General features: G+C 37.5%; 1 protein-coding gene across 7 annotated transcripts in view; it reads left to right on the top strand.

Annotated features, from left to right (window-relative positions):
• The window catches only part of LRRC4C (leucine rich repeat containing 4C), a 1,100,263-nt gene that overhangs the window by 323,492 nt on the left and 755,907 nt on the right, over positions 1 to 20,864 (top strand). The window contains exon 1 of one of the 7 annotated variants that reach the window (XM_082748994.1): positions 704 to 720. The exons of the other annotated variants lie outside the window; for them this stretch is intronic. The gene's annotated coding sequence lies outside the window, so the exon portion shown is untranslated. Of the gene's footprint in view, positions 1 to 703; positions 721 to 20,864 lie in introns of those variants that run through there. 7 annotated transcript variants of the gene reach the window in all.

Here is a 20,864-nt window from a genome sequence, read left to right as displayed (position 1 = left end):
ACTTTATGTTCTACAAATATTTTCATTAGAAAATACAATATAATTATGCTAAAGGACACAAAAATAGTGACAGCATGATGCTTAATCCTACCAATGTTATAAAGCAATGTCTTTTTTACATGTCACTTTTTACTTGCATGCATAAATTTGCATAATTCCAATCACAGTATACAGACTAATATTTACATTCTGCTATTTTCACTCAATATTCTATCATAAAATATTCATGATTTTACTGAGACATCATCATTGCCACATTAAACTTGCCTACTGTTTTGTTGTGTGATGCCTAATATTTTGTTGTATTGCTAAACATTTGTATCAGGAAACCATTCCAAAACTAAGTGCCTTAAAATAAAACCTTTTTTTTTTTTTTTTTTTTTAAGTTCTCCATACTGTGGGTCAGCAATTTGAGCTGAGCTTAGCTGGATAGTTCTTCTGGTCTCAGCTGAGCTCTCTCATGTGTCCGTAGTCAACAGCAGATCAGCTAGATGACTTTGCTTTGGAGGAGTTGGCTTGTTTTCAGCTAGAGCAGTAAGGATGACCCCGCTACGAGTTTCATCCTCCAGCAGGCTACCCGTGGGCTCGTTCGCATGGTGGCTGTCAGGGTTCCAAAAGGGAAAAGGAACAACTTGAGTTGGAACTGGACAAATTCATTTTTATGGTTTTCTCTTGGCCAAAGCAAAGCCTGAAGCCAACCCAGCTTCCAGTAGTGAGAGAGTAAGTACAATTCAGTTTCTTTTTTCTTTTTTTTTTTTTTGTAAGTTATTAATTTTAATTCCAGTATACTTAGCACACACTGTTATGATAGTTTCAGTACAATTCAGTTTCTTGATGCTGGAGCTGCAAAGTCCTATTGCAAAGGGCTTGACTACACAGCAGGGTAGAAACAAAGGGACATTCGGGTGTCAATAACATTGATAAAAAGTTTAAGGTAAATTCCTGGGAGTGGAATAGTAAATGAGAGGTAAGAATGTCATTATGGTACATTCAAATTAATAGAGGGATTTGAGTCATTTTCCTCCATTTCAACAACTGTTGATGTTCTCACTTTTTGCAGTGTCTCAGCCCCTTTACCCATCAACCATTCTGCATTTTCTCCAAAAGCATAGTGTATATACCTATTGATTTCCATTTACTGTGTAATTACTGTGTGACTGGACTTTGTTAAACTCTATATGTATTAACTTAATTCTTCTGGGACCTGGTGATGGAGGTATTTTATTATCCCAATTTTATAGCTGAAAAACCTGCATCTTAAGGAGGCTAAGCAGCTTGCCCAGAGTCACACAAGATACAGATGGTGGAACTGGGACTTGAATCATTTCTTTCTTTTTTTCTAAATAATTTTTATTTGAATCCAAAGCCTGCAGTATTGAATACTATGTGTTCATCTTTCCTCCTAATGATTTGCATTCATATACATATTCCTTTAAATCTAATATGGCTGAGCACATATTAAGAGCTAAATAAATAGGAAGAGGACCATCCTAAAGCTTTTGACTCAGAAACAAAAATCTCGCCTGGGATGTAGATAAACTGCATCAGTAACATGTTCATAAAAAGGAAGCAAAGCTCTAGTTAAAAAATTGTGTTTCAGGAACACAGCTCACGGGCTAGAAAGCCTTGGTTATCAGGCAGATAATTCAGACAAGAAATTAGAAATGGGGGCCAAGTTGAGTATTGGCTATTGGGTCTAGGACACATATTGTCTCAGACATGAGACAAGGGTCAGAGCCAAATGGGACGGATGGTTAAAGGGAGAGTAGTCTCAGTAAACCTTGGTGCTGATATCAGTGGGCCACAGTGCCTAGGGCCACAGTTCAGTCGGCTTGGTAGAAAGAAAGTTTACAGTTGAGGCATCCAAATAGTCACCTGGTATACAGGATACCATATATATGTGTATATATACACACATATATGAATACATATGCAGTATATATGTATATATCTGTGTCTATCTTTCCCCTCTTCCTCAGCCTCAAGTGACTAATTATTTTATGCTGAAACCTCCAGCAAATTTTAAAAGATGCAGAAAATCTTCTCCTTTGTGAATTGCTGAGTGGCTTTCAGAAACCGTCTCTGCCTATGGTATAGTTTAGACAAAACCGTTATCCCTCCAAACCGTGCAGTAACGATGGAACACATGCCGCTTAATGTAAACTCACAGCCCAGCGCTGGGCAGACACAATTAGGCTGTCATCTTCCCCATCAGCAGCAGCAGGAGAAAAATAAAGAAGTCAAATCATCTTATTCATATTTATTAGGAGGCTTTGCAATGGACCTGATGCCCCAATGCCATTGACATTTTTCTTGTGTTCTTGGCTCCCGAGCTGACGACCAATTTAAATTAATCCATTCATAACCTACAAGAAACGCTGACTTTTATAAGCGGATAACACCCTAGTGTCCCCTTCCTTGCTATGCTTCTACCAAATACACATATTCATTAATTCTAAAATTGGCATCATGAGTAGATACCCTGTGTAAAATTCAAAAATATAATAATAAGACTGAACCTATGGGCAAATAAAATCTTCAAAAAATTCACTTGTCTGTCTTTTGATTCTGTGTCTGTGTACTATAACCCCACCTGTGCTAATTCCTACAACCATAGTAATGAGCACATAGTAAAAACATGCACATGTGACCATGCCTGTGTGTGCACGTGCGTGTGCGCACACACACACACACACACACACACACACTCACATCTGTGTCTTTCTGGCCACTCCAATGAGAACTCATCACAACCTCAAGTACATGGAATGTGCTCTGTCTTCCTTTTAATTTGCATTTCACAAAAATCTTTATCTCTACGTTAATTCTCATGTGCAACCATTGAAGGAAAAGACAGTTCCCTATATATGAAGTGACAATATGCAAAAGGCAGGAAGGAGAGAGAACAGGAGTAAAACTCTAAAATGACAGTAGTTTCCCTGTCATTGCAGAGAGAAACAGATGCAGATTTGTTTATAAAATTTTATAGACACAAGGAGAAGGCTTGCTCAGTGTGCATCACCTTGATTCAAAGCCATTATTCTGACTCCCCTGATTTAATTTGGAGTACAGCCCCAAACCGACCAGGGAGGAGATTAAAGATCTGTCACCTCCTGCAAACAAACCCCAGGCTGCCCTGCCCACTTGAGAGACAGCACCTAAGACAAGGGAAAAACACATTCTCCTTGTTCATCCAGATCTCAGCTGTCCTGGCTGGGGCTGTCAGGGAGCTGCTGATTTCTGCCAGAGTGCCTGCTCTCTAGGAGATGCTGAGATTAGAAACGGCCCAGAAAGGCTCATGTGTCCCTCATGGAGTTATCAGTCAGGATGTTGTGAACTTACCTCATCCACCACAGAGGTGACATCCTGAAACATTGGCTTGCCAAAGAGTCGGCGGGACCATGACAGCTCCTGGCTCTTGTCCTCCTGGATTCATTTACTTCCCAGATAGTTAATGCAGCACATTAACCTTGTCTGATGAACTTCTGCCTATGTTTGTGAGGGTCATTGGGTGTTTCTCTCTGAAAGAGATAATGAGCTAAGTGTTTCTGGTACTTTCATCACCCCCTCTCAACTTGGTTGTTACCAGATCTCTTCTCCTAGAGAAATCTTGTGTTTGATGTTTGAAGGGATAGCACTGAATTTGAGTAGATTTCAAGGATCTGTAATGGACAGAGCATTTTTTTCCTGTAAAGTTGATCGTGACAGATAGCCTGCACCAAGCGTATGGGCCAGCTTTATACTTTCTCAGCATCAGGTATGGAGAATATAGACAAGGAGAGGCTGCTTTTCCTTGTGCTTCTTGAGTTAGGGTTACGTGTTTGGCATGGCAGAGGTGCTCCCTTGCTACGATGAGCGTGCTCGTTCCAAGCATAGTGGCACAGAATTTAATGTTTCAGAATTTTAAGGAGAAGAAGAGGGGAGCCCCAGCTCTCACGGCTCTGCATGTGTTTGTATTACCTTCTTTTTTCTTTGCTTCTGCTTTGTCAAAAATGGAGAAACTCTTCAGATTTTGATAGGATAAAATAAATCCTTGAGGAGATTTTAACAATTGGTCTCTTATCTGAAGTCCTTGAAAGTGCCCAGAGACTGATGGTTGTGAATTCCAATCCCGATGTGTTGACAGAAAGCAGCGCTCATGGGCCCCTCCCTGTGCCAGGCTCATGCTAAGTGCTTCCACCTTTTACATTCTCCTGGGCTCTCACCACGGTTCTATGAGTCAGTTAACGATGAGTTTCATTAGTTACAGCTGCAAAGAGGCAGAATGGAGGAATTATCCAGCATATGTAAGGGCTTTGGAAACAGCTTGACTGCTCAGATCATGATGCCGCCCCTTAATAGCTTTATGACTTTGGACAGGTCACTTAAATTCTGAATCCCACATTTTCTTCATTTATAGAATATGAGTAAGAATAGCATCTTACTCCTATACTGGTGATGAGGATATGAGCTAAAACATAGATCTAGTTAGGGGTGCCTGGGTGACTCCGCCAGTTAAGCAGCGGACTCTTAGTTTCAGCTCAGGTCACGATCTCAGGGTCCTGAGATCAAGCCCCATGCTAGTGCTAGGATAGTGTCTGCTTGAGATTCTTTCCCTCGCCCTCTATTCCTCCCCCAACTTGCTCTCTCTTTCTCAATCTCTTTCTCTAAAATAAATAAAATCTTAAAAAGTCCACAACATTATAGATCTATTAATGTAAGGTCTAGCTCAGTGGTTCTCAAAGCAGTCCCCTGACCATCAACATCTGCAGCTTCGAGAAATTTTTTAGAAAGGCATGTTCTTGGGTCTCAACACAGACCCACTGAATCAGAAACCTTGGGTGTGGATCTCATTAATATGTTTATTAATAAGTTTCCCGGGTTATATCTGATGCTTGCTAACATTTAAAAACCATTGGAACAGAACAAAGCAAGTACTTAAAAGACACTAAGGAAAAAAATGCCCCCTTTTAAAAAAAGAAATTGGTTCTGACCTTGTATATGTAGTGAACATTACCCAATGTTTTGATTAATAGAAAATGACTGAAGAGTCAAGAGGAGATGAAATATTGACATTCAGTACTATGGAAAGATATTTTAAATAATGGATTGATGAAACTTGTGATAAAGGAATAATAAAAAGTTTTGAGCATAGCATTATATACATAGAAGGCTGTCGACACTTACCACACGTGGACTAATTTGGTGACCTCAAGTATATCAGAGATGGTTAAAAAAAAAAAAAGCTACAGTTTAGCTTAATGCTTAAGAGTACAGCTTAGGAGTCAAATCTCAGCTCCGTTCTTTATCATCTCACCCATATTGGGTAAGTTATTTGCCTTCTCTTTGTCTTAGTTTATCTATTTGCAAGATAGGAAAAAAAAATCATATGTAAGTTTGTTGTGAGAATTAAATTCAATGTGTAAAAAAAAAGGGTAACAGCTCTCAACAAATTTGTTCTAAAAAAATTAGCTATTAATAGTAAGCATGTCTTTTGTGCTTTATATTAAATCATTTAATCCTCCCAATAATCACACATAGCACCATTATTACTGTCCCTTCTGGCTGGTAGGGAATCTGGGGACCAGGGAGGTTGAAACAGAAGCCGTACCTAACTCTGCTGTTATGTGCCGTACTGAGGATTCAAACTGGACAGTCACATTCCAGAGCTAAACGAAGATGGGCAGATAATTATTGATATTTCTGACTTCTCGGGAGCAATACGGACAACTAAGTGGGTTGCAAAGAACTCTCAGATAAGTTAACTATGGAGGCATTGCACTGGGTTTTCCCCAAGGAGAAGATGGCATTGTCTTTCATCTTTGGTCTATCCTGTTGCGGTAGAGGAAGGCTTAGAGACCATATCTCTATGGTCTCTCTGTGTGGTCTTCTTTCCTCATATCTTGAGGAAATAAGCAATTAGAAGAGAGAAGAAAGAACACTCCAAAGGTGGGGCAGGTACTCATTCTTAAGCTCATTCTTGAAGAGATGGACGAAGGGGGTTCCTTTGGATTGGGCTTAAGAGAAGAGCTTCAGTGAGGACAGATGGTATTGTGGGAGGGATCTGACAAGCTGTTTGACTCCTCTGGCAAATCTCCTTCCAGGCCTCAGTTTTCTTATCTATGAAATGTGATGGTTGAACTACCTGAGTAATAAGGTCTTCTGTAGTTGTTGTATAAAATAATCTCTTTTTTTCTAGGTTTCAAGATAAAGGGGCAGTATAAAAGAGGGGATATTCTGAGAAATCAGGGGAAGAGACTTGGCAATATTTGGGGTTTGCCACTTGATCAAATCATAGCTCAATGCCCTTGACCCCTCAATGTTGTGACCCTGGGACCAAAGCAGTGTGGATTTGCTTCTAGCTTCAGTTGTAGCTTTGTTTCTCTTTCTGAATAAGGCTTCTGTTATTTTTCTGCAGCCATCTCTAGCATGACAGTTTACTTGATTTGGAATTGTATGGACTTGCTTTAAGAAGAGCATAGTGAGTGCATTAAGCTATTTTTTTTATCAGCTAAAATCTATTAGTAAACATTATTTTACTCTGAATCCCACCAATCTCGCCACTTTTTTTCTTTTTCTTTTCTTTTTTCTTTCTTTTTTTTTTTTTTTAAGATTCACATATGTATTTTAGAGAGAGAGATATGGGAGGGGCAGAGGGAGAGAGAGAATCCTCAAGCAGACTCCCTGCTAAACACGGAGCCTGACACAGGGCTTGATCCCAGAACCCTGAGATCATGACCCAAGCTAAAACCAAAAGTCAAACACTCAACCAACTGTGCCACCCAGGCACGCCCCATTCTCACGATTTCCTAACACAAGTTTCTCCCATCATGTAGTAGAAAAGTACAAGGTAACTGCACGCCTCAAACAGTATCCTATGATGAGTGGGGAGGGAATGAAGGAGGTGGACGAAGGCATAAGAAAGATCCCATTTAGATAAATTGAGATGAAAAAAAAAAAATCCTGCTTCTAAAAAGTACTACATTATCCAAATAAAAGGAAGAGCTTCATGTCAAAAAATTAGTGTTGCCAAGCAAAGGCTTGAAGGCTCAATTCCTATATGTAATGGTCACCTGAATTTGAGTGTTCTGAATTTAAGTCTGGCAGTGAATGTGGATAGGCTAATTTTTCCTAGCAACTCCTCAGGCATTAAGTATACCAGACAGCCAGTAAATACATTTTCTATTACTCTTGATAGGTTGTTAATTTTTATGGAAGTCAGTCATGATAATGATCTGGGTCATTGTAGAATACAAGGAAGGTTTACTTCATATTTAAAATGTATGTTTCCAGCGGAAATAATCAGAACCTTTTAAAACAGGGACACATTCTGCCAAGAATCAATAGTTCAGACAAAAGGTAAAGCTTTCTGAATTAGCAAGATATTAATGATTTTATGAAAATGTCATTTTATACCTTCAACGGCACATATCCAAATTAATGGACAATAATACCTTTGACAAGTAGATATTCTAATGGGTCCATCTGAATAGGGCTTCTTGGAGCCTAAGTATAAATCTGAAGTGCCATCAAAATATAGACTCTTTTGGAAAAAAAAATGAACAAAGATACTTCTTGGCCTTCATATGAGATGATAACACCACAGACAGAATTCTGATAATAATCAACTAGAGAAGCTTAATTTTTAGATTAAAAATTAGTGCCTGGGGCTCCTGGGTGGCTCAGTCAATTGAATGCCAGACTCTTGATTTGGCTCAGGTCATCATCCTGAGGCTCAAGAGACTGAGCCCCCTGTGGGGCTATGCGCTCAGCAGGGGGACTGCTTAAGATTCTCTTCTTCCCTTTCTCCCTCTGACCCTCCCCCTGCTCACACACTTTCTCTCTCTCAAATAAATAAATCTTTAAAAAAAAATAGTGCTTATTCCTAGCACCAAATTTTGGTAAGGCTGTAAATGGGAGGATGGATAAGTAGATTAGAGCCCGGTTAGGCTATGTCAAGCAGAGGTCAAACCCGGACTCCAAATACTGCAAGACTAAGAGGAAAATGAGGGTGTAGGCATCTGTCTGTATGTTCTTTTTTTTTTTTTTTTTTTTTAAAGATTTTATTTATTTATTTGACAGAGAGATCACAAGTAGGCAGAGAGGCAGGCAGAGAGAGAAAGGAGGAAGCAGGCTCCCCGCTGAGCAGAAAGCCCGACATGGGACTCGATCCCAGGACCCTGAGATCATGACCTGAGCCGAAGGCAGCAGCTTAACCCACTGAGTCACCCAGATGCCCCTGTCTGTATGTTCTAATGGCTACATGGCTTACAGGCTGATAGTGGGGGCTGGGGACAAAGGCTTAAGGAATCATATAGCGACCCAACATTTGTTTTACTTGATAAGAATCATTTGTAACCAGCACATTAGAGTTTATCAGGAAACATTTTATTCTCAAGTGTTATGTTGAACATTTGCTCTGAAATTATTATGGTTGTGTTTTTAATGATCTGAGAGGACACTTTTTTGCTTTTTAGCTCATCCCATAGAGATAAACTTAGGTTTCTGGTACCATAAGCAAACCTTCTCATTTAGGTGGCCTTCAAATGGTTGAGTTTAATATGTTCTCTCTCTCTCTTTTTTTTTCCTATCTGTTTTGGAAGTACAACATAAATACTTCTTAAAAAACCACAAATGACATATATTTTCCTTAGTGTAAAAATTTATATTTTAGGATGCATTGTTACAGCTAAATAGTTTATCCACCTCTATATCTGAAACAGCATTCTCAGTTTTATAATAAAAATTGTATCAGAAGACAGTTCAAGAATTTGTATCAAATGCTACCAATGAAGTAACTGCATTAGAGGGTATTTATTAATATTCTTTGATGTATTCCATGACTTTCACTATAGAAATGTAAGAACAAAAACCAAATGATGACAGGAAACATAAGCAGGAGAACCTGAATTGTAGATGGAGGTGGTTTATAACATGGTATATAACAGTATAGGCTTCTGATCATGAAGTTCTAGACACTCTTCCTTGCTAGTTAGATGATATTCAACAATTCCGTTTACTCACAGGAAGCTCGGTTTTTTTTTTCATAGATAAATTTTTAGAAGACTGTGATAAGGAAAGGAAATAATGTGTATAAAATACTTAACACAGTACCTTGTGCCAAATAAACATTCAATAATACACTATAGCCATTAGCATTATTAAACATCACAACTGTACTTGGCAAGTTGCTGCCACTGCTATCCCCTATTACTCACCTCCACTTTTCTACAACACACCCAGATACTTACACTTTGGAGAATGGAAAGAATATAAGTAAGAGAATAATAAAAGTAGGCAGACCAAGTCCTGGACCAGGACCCAGGGATCAAGGTTGACTCTTCGATTCTGCAACTGACTTGTTGAATCAGATCGGGTAAGAAATTTTCTCTCTCTAGTTCTTCCCTTGTAGCTTGTAGTTAAGATGAAATTTGACAGCTAGATGTATTTCTTGATTAAACAGATCATAAAAAGTTAAAATGGCACATGCTACTTCCAAATAAGCATGAGAAAGGACAAGAAACCCTGTAATCATTATTTTTATTTGGCGCTTTATAAAAGGAAATACAAACATTTTTTCTTTGTACTATTATTTTGTGTTTTAAAACTTCTTTTTTTCTTACTAAGTTTATTTTGAACAGTGTCTTTTCTTTGCAACAGGAAGCTGCTTCTCTGTAAATTTCCAACACCATCCCTCCAATGGAGAGAAGCTAGAGTTGCTTCTCAGGATTGCTTCTTTAAGTACCTGGATAACTCTTGTTTACTCATTCTTATTTAGTCATCCTAAACAAAGCTGTTGAGTCTCTGTGCCTTCACTCGATCTAGTTCTTACTACTTTCTTTGGATTTATCTCACCGTAACACATAAATTTTAATTCAACAAATATTTATTGAAAAGCTAATATATGTGCTGAGCACTGGGGACAGGCAAAAGGTTCCTTTTGCCTAGGGAGCTTATAGTCTGATGAGAAGACAGAAAGATAAACATCAATTAGCACACTAAGTTGAGTATGTGGGTAGTGATATTTATAAGATGCCATGAAAGTTTCTAGGAGGGGCATGACTTTAGAATGGAATAAAATTTTTCTGAATGATATGATGCTCTAACTGAGTTTAGAAATGTGAACAGAAGCTATTCAGGGGAAGACTTATCAAAAGTATTTTCTGAGCAGCCTGATCATCAAGAACAAAGTTGCCAAGGACCATACTGTGTGCAGAGCTACAAGCAATATATGGGGAAAAGAAGTTGGGAAATACGTTGGAAAAATGAGGATGGGAAACTGGAAAGTCTTTAATTCTATTTAATAGCTTCATTGAAATACAATTTACACATTGTAGAATTCACTTATTTTAAAGGTATGGTTCAGTGGTTCTCAGTATATGTACATAGTTAAGTAACCTTTGCCACAATTTAATTTTTGTTAACATTTCCATCACAAGAATAACAACCCCCAAATCCTTGCATCCGTTTGTAGACACTGTCCATTTCTACCTCCAATCCTAGGCAACCACTAGTCTGTTTTCTTCCTTTACAGATTTGTCTTTTCTGAATATTTCAATACATGAAATATGTGATCTTTTTTTCTAGTTTCTTTCACTTAACATAATATTTTTACGTTCTATTCATACTGTAGTATGAGTCAGTACTTTGTTCTTACCAGATAGTATTCCATTGTATGGATATATTATGTTTTGTTTATACATTCATTACTTGATAGATATTTTGAATTGTTTCTACTTTTTGGCTGTTGTGAATACTACTGCTATGAACAATTATGTATAATTCTTTATGTAAGCATGTTTCACTTCTCGAGTAAATACTTAAGAGCAGAAATATTGGGTCATAAGGTAACTCTACATTTAACAGTTTAAGAAACTGACAAACTATTTTCCAAGGTGTCTATACCATTTTATATTCTCACTTGCAATATATGAGGATTTCAGTTTCTCCACAACTTTGACAATATTTTTTATGATTATAGCCCTCACAGGGGGCATGAAGTTGTATCTCACTGTAGTTTTAATTTATATTTTCTAACAATCTAACAATGTTAAGACTATTTTCATGTGCTTACTGGTCATTTGTATATCTTTTTTGGTGAAATATTTATTGAAATCTGCTATCCCTTTTTTAATTGGATCATTTGACCTCTTAGTTTTCAGATTTCTTTATATATTCTGGATACAAGTCTCTTATTGGATATTTGATCTGCCTACATTTTCTCCCAATTCATAGCTTGTATTTTCACTGTCATGTTGGTAATTTTTTAAGTACAAAAGTTACTAATTTTGATGATGTTTGACTTACCAAATTTTTCTAATTTTTTTTTTTTTTTGGTTCCTAATGTCAGATCTAAGAAATCTTTGCCTAACCCAAAGACACGGAGATTCACTCCTATTTTCTTCAAAGAGTCTTAGGGTTTTAGGACTTATATTTATCTCTAGGATCCATTTTTACCTAATTTTTTTATGTAGTTTGAATAAGGGTCTAAATTCTTCTTTTGAATGTGGATATCTAATTTGTACCGTATCATTTGTGGTAAAAACTATTATTCCTCTATTAAATTGCTTTAGCACCTTTCTCAAATATCAGTTGGCAATAATGTAAAAGTTTATTTCAGAACACTTGATTCTTTGCCATTGATCTATGTCTATCCTTAAGCAAGTACTACACTGTCTTCATGACCATAGCTTTGTAGTAAGTTTTAAAAGTCCTCCAACTATGTTGTTTTTAAAGATTGTTTTGGCTATTTTTTTTAATGCTATTTTAAGAAACATTGGTTTATCCCTTAGGCAATGCTTATCACCTCTACCAGACTGTAAGCTTTTTAGAGAGGGAAGTTTCTCTTACTCATTTCTGTATCCATAGCAGCTGGCACATTGTACAGATTCAAAATATGTTTGTTGAAGCTGTAATAGTCACATTACACAAGATGACATTATGACTACCCAATGCAATTATTTGATAGATGCTGATGAGATTCTATACACTGCATTAGAAAGAGGACAGTATTGAGAGATGGGCAACTCTGACTCTGGTCCCTGGTTTATGATAGAATAGTATTTGACTTTGACAAAGTGAAGAGCTACTCATAGTTTCTGCATCTGTAGAGGTAAAATTAGTGTTGATTTTTTTCTAGGATATCTTCTTATGCTAAGATTCATTGTTGGTATAGTATGTCTTTACCAGTATAGTAGTCTTGCCCTTAGCTGAGCTTTTGCTTTCCACAGTTTCAGTTACCTGCAGTCAACCGTGGTCTGGAAGCAAATGATCCTCATTCTGACCTATCATCAGAGAGCCAGTAGTAGCCTAATGCTATGTTACAATGCTTACGTCATTCACATTACTCTATCTTAAGATGTAGCCATCATCTCCTCACATCATCACAAGAAGTGTGAGCACAGTACAGTAAGATATTTTGAAAGAGAGAGAGAGACCACTTTCATATAACTTTTATTACAATATATTATAATTATGCTATTTTTGTTATGAGTTGTTGTTAGTCTTTTACTGTACCTAACTTGTTAAGTTAAACCTTATCATAGGTATGTATGTGTGTATCAGACCATCAAAACATCATATATATATAGATAGATAGATAGATAGATAGATAGATATCGATAGATAGATATAGGGTTTTGGTGGCATCTACAGTTTCAAGCATTCAACTGGGGGTCTTGGAGCATATCCCCAGGATAAAGGGAGACTATTGTAGTAGGAAAAACAATATTTTTTCTAATTAATTCCTATGCGCCAAGTAGTGTAATAAAAGAACAAAACAAATATAAAGGATGGGCATGTTCTCAAGGAATTTATAATCCAGACAAGGTTGTGGGTGGTACATATTTAAAATGATGCTTTATCTTCGACTTTCAGAAACATCATTGTTATAAAGTATTATATATTCTTTAATGACTTACCTTTGATATGAATGGCTTGCTTTTACATTAGCATTCAGGTACTGAATAGAATTCTGAAGAATTCTGGTTATATTTGGCAAGTCATCAGTATCTTTGTTTTAACACACTCTGAATTTTCTTATTACTCAAGCTTCATGCATCAAGCATCCGGGTTTAGATACATTAGCATTCTTTTTTCCTAGGCCTTAAGTTATGTGGCAGAACAATTATCTCACCTTTGTATTAAAGACTTTGAAAATGAGCATGGAGTTGTTTAAATCCAGTGCATTTCCTCTGCCCTTTGGTCAGAGTGTTGCATGCAATCTAAAAATGTGAGAGGAAGAGAGAAATGAGATGAATAATCCAAATATAGTAGCTTATTTCAGAGATCATTTACTATTACAGCAACCAAAGCAACCATTTCTCAAAAATTGCAAGTAGGCAGCTCTACTTTCATGCTCTGCATTATGATTTTTTTCAATGACTCCAAAAGCGGTATTTTAGCCCAAAGTCCTGTGGTTCATTAGGGTGTATTTCTATAAGAGTTTATGCCTGCCATCAGAAATTCATTATTTTTTAATTAAGTAAAAAACAAACAAACTAAAAAAAAAAAACCTCCATGTGAGCTATTTCATTATTCTTCTTTTTAAAAAGCTACCCTTCTGCAGACATTAAGCCACAAGACAAGAACACTTGGGATGGACTGGAAAAAACACAGGTTCTAGGGATGAATTAATTTATGTATTACCCGCAAAGGATACAGTGCAATAAATAGAATAAATACTTGATATTCCAAGTGATTTGGATTCAACCTTAATGATAGTAATGAATATTTCTTCTGTCCGTAAGGGAGAAAGTTTAGAGTAATGCCCAAATTATCTGTTCAATGAAGAGGAATTTGGTCTGTAAAATTAATTTGTAGGTATTGCTGTAAGGGCTTAACAGCAATACCAGTTCTTTGATTAAATCTACTTTCTTAGGTCACTAGGGGACAAAAATTCGGACTGTTTTATTTGTGAGTGTTATGGGGAAGGGGAGGCGGACTAGGGGAAGAGTATAGGAGTCTGCAGCTTGGTAGGCCAAAGCAAAGGGTTTGATTCTATGCAAAGAACAAAGGGAAGCCATTGAAAGATTTTATGCAGAAGAATGATGTGTTCCAGGTGAAAATCACCTGGGAAACAGCAAGAGCAATGCATTTGATGGAGCATGACACAATTTCCAGGGAGTCTTATTCTAACTCCCCATGTAATCTTCAAAGTATGAAAATGGGATGGGTATGAAAGGATAGGTGGCTTAGAAACAAGGCAAGTCCTAAATTCCTACCCATCAAGGCATATTGCTTTTTTCCTAATGGACAGGGCAGGTGTTCAATGGCCAAGCCAGGGGCAGAACTTCTCACAGAACTGCAGAAGGCACAGAAAGCATACCGGGGTCAAGACACTCATGCATGTGTTCCCTGAGTAGGATTGCGGCTGCTTTCCCCCCTTCCTAGATGTGATGAAGCAAGACATGTCTAAAAAGCCCGAAAATCAGTGGGAAAAGAATAATATGGTATGCTTGAAGGAAAACTTTGTTAGAGAAATTTATGGAGAACTTTGAGTCCTGATAGATGATTCCTCCTATGGAGCCTGTGGTTTGGATGTTTGGTGTTATCAGCCTGATGGGCTTAGTACTCAAATTAGGAAATCATGGGAATTTATCTCTGCACATTGAAGACTTGGAATTGGAGGGAAGGGGAGAAAGCAGAGAAGCAGCCCCATGTGGGTTTGCTTGTGCACCCTGAAGCAAGGTTCACCCTAATTTTGGCCTCCTCCTCACTTCTAAAGCCTTCTTTGCTTTCAGAAGTGTTGGGAAAACCCAAGACCATGCTAGTAGTTCATCACAGGGAGGGATGTTTGAAGAAGTGGAGGATGCATTGTCAAGGATACAAGGAAGCAATGAGGGAGTGGACTAGGTCAGAGATGCACAAAGCACTTTTAAGGATATAAAATTAGAAGGACTGGACAGGTAATAAATACTCTATTTCCCTTCCTTAGTCTCCCCCCCCCCCCTGTCTTCCTTTCCTTCCTCCCTGTCTTCTTTTTTTTTGTTTCTCTTAAAAAGTATTCATTATAAACGCAATAGACTACTGACTCAATTGCTGCTGATGACACAAATGATCTTGGGGGAAAAAGCATATAGTCTTGAAGATTACCCCAGAATGATCTTTGTTTTTCATCCCATCCATTGGTGCTGATTAAAGTCTGACTGATGACTCCCTCCTGGCTTCTCTGATGGGATTAATGGCTCTGAAGTGATCTTTGTATCTGCTTCTGGATTACTTCATTCTTATTTGTTACATGGGTACTTTTTTTTTTCCTTTGAAAGGGAAGGACAATATCAAGATTTAATGGTGTTGAATCACATTATCATCTTTGACTTAAAAGGCCTGGGGTAATAAGGTGAAGGACCACAAGATGGCAAAGAATATAAATCATCTAATTTTGGGGAAAAAAAAAAAAGTCCTGTGCTTTGCATATTTATTCAAAGAGTATGCCCCTAGATGTATCATAGGGTCAATGCGAATTAGAGCTGATTTTAGGGACTAGTAGAATTATTAATTCCTTGAGGTCAATACTGTATCTTTTTATCCCAAATATTTCATGGAGGGTGCTATACTTAGTAGGCTTTCATTAAAAAGTGAGTGAGTGAGTGACTGTCTTCAGAGTGAGAAACAATTTAGCACAGAGGGAGTTAAGATCAGTGTGTTTGAGTTTTAGGAGTAAAAATTAATCATTGCCCTCTCTTTATTCTGACACAGGAATCAGACAGGTAGAAATGTAAATATCAGCTTTCTCAAAATTATAACTTATTTGGAGACTCTGTCTTGACCTGCCACCAAAATCTGATTTCCTGATGCAAACCCGCATACCCTTGAATTAAAAAGACTTGATTAGTCTGTCAGAGATGGATCACATTTTTCTCTTGAACCTTCTAATCCAACTCCTGCTTCTACTCCAGGTCTGGACATAGACTCTACTTCTGTAGGAGAGAAAATCTCAGATGAACTTTTTAAGAAAAGGGGAGGTCCCTATGAGTGAAACCAGAGCTCACTGGGCTGCAGGGGCCACATTCCTTTTCCCAGTCTCTTCATTTCTGCTTCCAGAGAGAAGAGTTCTGGTGAAGAAGACCTTGGATTTGTTCCTTCCCATTTATAAAATACTTTCTGCTTTAGGCAAACATAAGCAATAGGAATTAAGTAACCCCCATTTTTCTGCTCAAAAATGTGATGAAAAGGAAATATGAAATTTCTTAATGGACTTGGAACATACCAGAGAAAGGTCAAAGTTGTGTTTTAAGGCTATGAAATGTAACCTTTAGGCTCTGAATTAGATGTGGGAGCCACTTGTAACAAGCTCTGATTGTTTCTGCCCTATTTTAAGAAAGTTATTTATTCAATACATAAAAATTTACTCAATGTATGTGCTTATTTCCATTTTAGGTCAGAGGAATGGACCTTTGAACAGAGGGGTAATTACTTTGATCTCTTATAGACGATATTTTAATGTAAAAGACAGAAAATAAAGAGAAAAAAGTACATAGTGAAGTAGTGATTAGTACAGCAAGTACTATGAAGAACTAGCTGTGTAGGTGACATTTGAGCAGGAAACAGAATGAAATGAGGGAGTCAATAAGGCAAAGTTCTAGGACAGATATTCCAGCTAGGGCTAACAGAAAGTACAAAGCAACTTGTTATGGGAAAGTGGTTTATATGGAATGAAGAAGAATAGATTATTATTATTATTATTATTATTATTATTATTATGTTTCATATGTTAGTCACCATACAGTACACCCTGAGTCTTTGATGTAGTGTTCCATGATTTGTTGTGTGAAATAGAAGGAAGAGAGAATAAGGTCTGGTATTCCGGCTTTTCAAATAAAACAAAAAAAAAAAATTCTTTTTCCTGAAGGTAGTAGAAAATCACTACACAGTTGGAACATAAGAGGAACATGATCGAATGTAGTTTTAAAATATCTCACCGATGCTTGCAGTAAAATTGCCATAACGGTGTCAGAATGGAAGCGGCAAGATGCCATCAAGAGAGTGCTCTAGGGGAAAATGCGGTGTATGCAGTCGAGAAGCATTTGTGGACAATGTAGTCCTGGGATGTGCCATTCAAAGGACTTGGTGTTTTCAGGAGACGAAATAGACGAAACAGAGAAACAGTCCAAAAGCCGCAATAAAAAGCAAGTAGTACACACATTCTACCTCCAGGTATTAAGAGTAGAGAAGATAGGGGAAAAGAAAAAAAAAAAAAAAAGAGAGAGAGAGAAAAAAAAAGAACAGCCTCAAAGATAGTAAGTATTTAAGGCAATTAATCATTGAATAGTTGCTATGCTCCTACCATACATGGGATGGCATTGTGTTAGGCTCACAAGTTACTGCTGTAAGTTGGACTCATTTTCCAAATACAGTCGTCAAGTATTGGCTCTCAGAGTGACAATCAGGCTTGTTGCTGGTGAGGAAAAATCAGTGCAGGTATTAGATCTACCCTCGGCTACCTATATGAGTTTGGGACAAATCTCTTAATTATCTTCTCCTTCCTGTGAAAGATGAATGGGCAAATGATTGAAGCACAGAGATTTTCAGAGTTTGATTGAGATGAAGTAGTTTTGCAGAACTGGTATTACACACTCCAGAGGCGCTTGCATGAATAAATGATAATCACTGTTATCAAAAAAATTACCCCTATGGTTGTGTATATATTTCACAGAAACATAATATCACTACTAATAACTGTTTATTCAGGCACATAGCAGATTCTAGAAAGTGATGAAATACTTTCTATACATTAGTAACTGGTACGTGTATCAAAATTTCACAAAGAACTCCAGGCACACTGCTACTTATCCTTCTCTATTCTAGAATTAAAAGAACATCTTTGAAGTTATTTTCATGTTAATAAAAAATGCATTTCATCATTGCAAGCACATGCCATGAGGCATCTCAATAAGCATCATTCTGATCTGCTCTGATCCACTGCTGTCCTAATTACAGGTCTGGCTGTCAGCATGTTCAATAATTTTATAGTTAGACTAAACAGCAGGATATTGTACGGTCTAAGCTATGCATAAAAACCCCGGACAGCACTCTTGACTACAAACTTGGGGAGTAATTCAGCATTGTCCAAATGAATGGATTACAGGCAATTGCATTGTTCTCTTTTGTCTTTCAGCCGTTAGCCCCCATGAATCCCAGAGCTCATTGGCTCAAGAGAATGGCCAAGATTACGCTCTCTGGATTCAAAGAGGCCACACTATCAATTAGCCCAGATGAGATGCAGATCATTCACACTATACACATTTGTTGAGTGTTGACTACAATGAGTAGTGCCATTTTCAGCCCTTTCAATGTGTGGCAGTGATTGAGTATCTCTGGCACAAAGCACTGACTAGGCATTGTGGGGAATTAATAGAGAATAAATAATAGTAACGGGGGGTAGAAGGCTGACTCTCTTATGGGCTGCTTTATTCTTGAATAGCTCATGCCTCTAGAATAACAGAACAGCCTTTGAGGGAGCTCTGAAATGTATGTATAATACATACAATTTATTGTGCACATACGATAAATGTGTCCATAAATAGACCTATGTGTGTATGTGTTAAATGTGTGTGGGAATATATATTGGCCACATATATGTGTATATACAACTATACATATCATATAAATATGTGCTTGAAAATAAAAGATCTTCATCAAAGTTGGGTTAAACCATACAAAAATAGCAATACCCACATATTCTGATACTGCAAATATTTATAAGATTTAACCGAACAGTAAGTACATTTTCTTTGTAGAAAAAGATAAAATAATTGAAAGAATTGAACATGGAGATAATATTTAAAATTTATTTTAATTATGCTTTTATTATAATTATGCTTGCATAATTTATCCTAGTCTTCATTCTATGCATTTAATGAAGTTGTGATAATACTTTATAGGCAACATTGGTAAACCACTCGTTTATTACTTCTTGGTTTAAACTCTAGCTCTTTCAACTCTGAGAACTTGGGTGCATTACTAAATCCATCTGTAGATTAAGGCTCATGAATGAATGAATCTAACTTACAGGACCTCTGCGAAATTTAAAAGAGGTAATACATGGAAAGTGCTTAGGACATGTCTAGAACCAGGTTCGTGTTCAAAAAGAGAGTTAACTGCTAGTAAAAAAAACTAGCCATTTTAATGGCTACATGAGCTCTCTTTCTATGAATGGTTCTGTTTATTACATTCTTATTGTAGGGCATCTAGACTTTTCCCCAAGTTTTCCTCAAAGAGTAGCCAACATACACTGTCATTTATTGGAAATGGTGTAAGACCTGTTCTGTTTTGTCTGTAAAGGAGGTGTAGCTTGTAGAGACGTCTCTAAGGCATTTCACTTTTCATTCCAAAAGAATGTGAAGAATAAGAGTTTTAGTATTAGACATTCTTGGATTTGAATTCTATCTGCCCTTCCCTTGCTTGGTGTCATAAGGTAAATCGTTTAACCCTGCGTGGTGTATTATTGGTAGTTAATTCATGATGTGAGTGATTCTCCTTATTAATGCCAGAGGGGCATTCTTAGGCAGCCATTTAGGGGTAATGGAACATCCATAGGGCTAACCTACACCTACTGCCCATGTATTAATACTGTTGGTTCTCCTGATCTGGAAGACTGACCAGTGTGTCCTCTCAGTTTCACCATCACTAAAGGATCCTCACCGACAGATAACCACCCATGGTTTATTCCTTCTTGCACCACAGCGTTAGTGATTAACATGTTTACTACTCAATGGCGGGTATCCAGGGCAGAATGACTGCCATGGTCAGTGCTAGAGAAGTTTACTTGGTTAAGCTTGTCTGGAGCTGTCAGAGATGTGATATTCCTCATTTATGGTTTGACAAGTGCCAAGGATGAAGAATTTTTGAGGCTAAAAATATGTTTGTGTGCTTATCAAATTTAAGAGGGCAGGACATACTCATTATAAAAAAAAAAATTAGAAAGAGGTAAGCAATACAATAGAACACATAATTCCCTCCCCCAGACATGATGATCACTGCAAGATGTATACACCTTGATGTATAATTCCTCCAGATGCGCTCCCTCTCTCCCTCGCTCTTTCTCCCCTCCCCTTTCATCACTCTTCCTTATCTTCCCCTCATTCCTTCTCTCCCCCTTTCATATCATGCATACTCTTTGTATTTATAGGTCTCCCTATAGAAATCCTATTATGCATGTTCTTCTTACACTGGATTCTGCCTTAACAATAAATTACAGATTTCTTCCCAAACCAGTTAGCCTACATTTGCAGTATCATTTTTTCAAAAGATTTTATTTATTTATTTGACAGAGAGAGCACGAGTAGAATGGTAGACAGAGGGAGAAACAGGATTCCTGCTGAGCAGAGAGCTGATGCTGGGCTTGATCCTAGGAGCCTGGGATCATAACCTGAGCCAAAGGCAGACACTGAACTGACTGAGCCACCCAGGTGCCCCACAGTGTTCTTTTTTTTTTTTTTTTTTTTTTTTTTTAATTTATTTGACAGGTAGAGATCACAAGTAGGCAGAGAGGCAGAGAGAGAGAGGGAGGGAAGCAGGCTCCCTGCTGAGCAGAGAGCCAGATGTGGGGCTCGATCCCAGGACCCTGGGATCATGACCTGAGCCGAAAGCAGAGGCTTTAACCCACTGAGCCACCCAGGCACCCCCACAGTGTTGTTTAATAGCTAAATACGATTCCCTTAAATAAATGTAGCAGAATATCTCCTATTGTCGGACATTTAACCTGTCCATGAAAAAATCTTCGTCAGGAATAGAATAATCCATTCTTGCTATTAAATTTTCTGCCCAATCATCATACTAATTACAAATATTTGTATCTACTAGTATAATATTTATATTTCTAGGGATCTCTTACAAATGCATAGTTTATTGCATAATTCATATTTCTAAAAATTAGACATATT

This window comes from Mustela nivalis (assembly GCF_964662115.1).
Source record: "Mustela nivalis genome assembly, chromosome: 9".
In the NCBI taxonomy this organism is placed as follows: Eukaryota; Metazoa; Chordata; class Mammalia; order Carnivora; family Mustelidae; genus Mustela; species Mustela nivalis.
The sequence above is the reverse complement of the archived record's forward strand: the minus strand, read 5'-3'. Positions and strand labels throughout refer to the sequence as shown.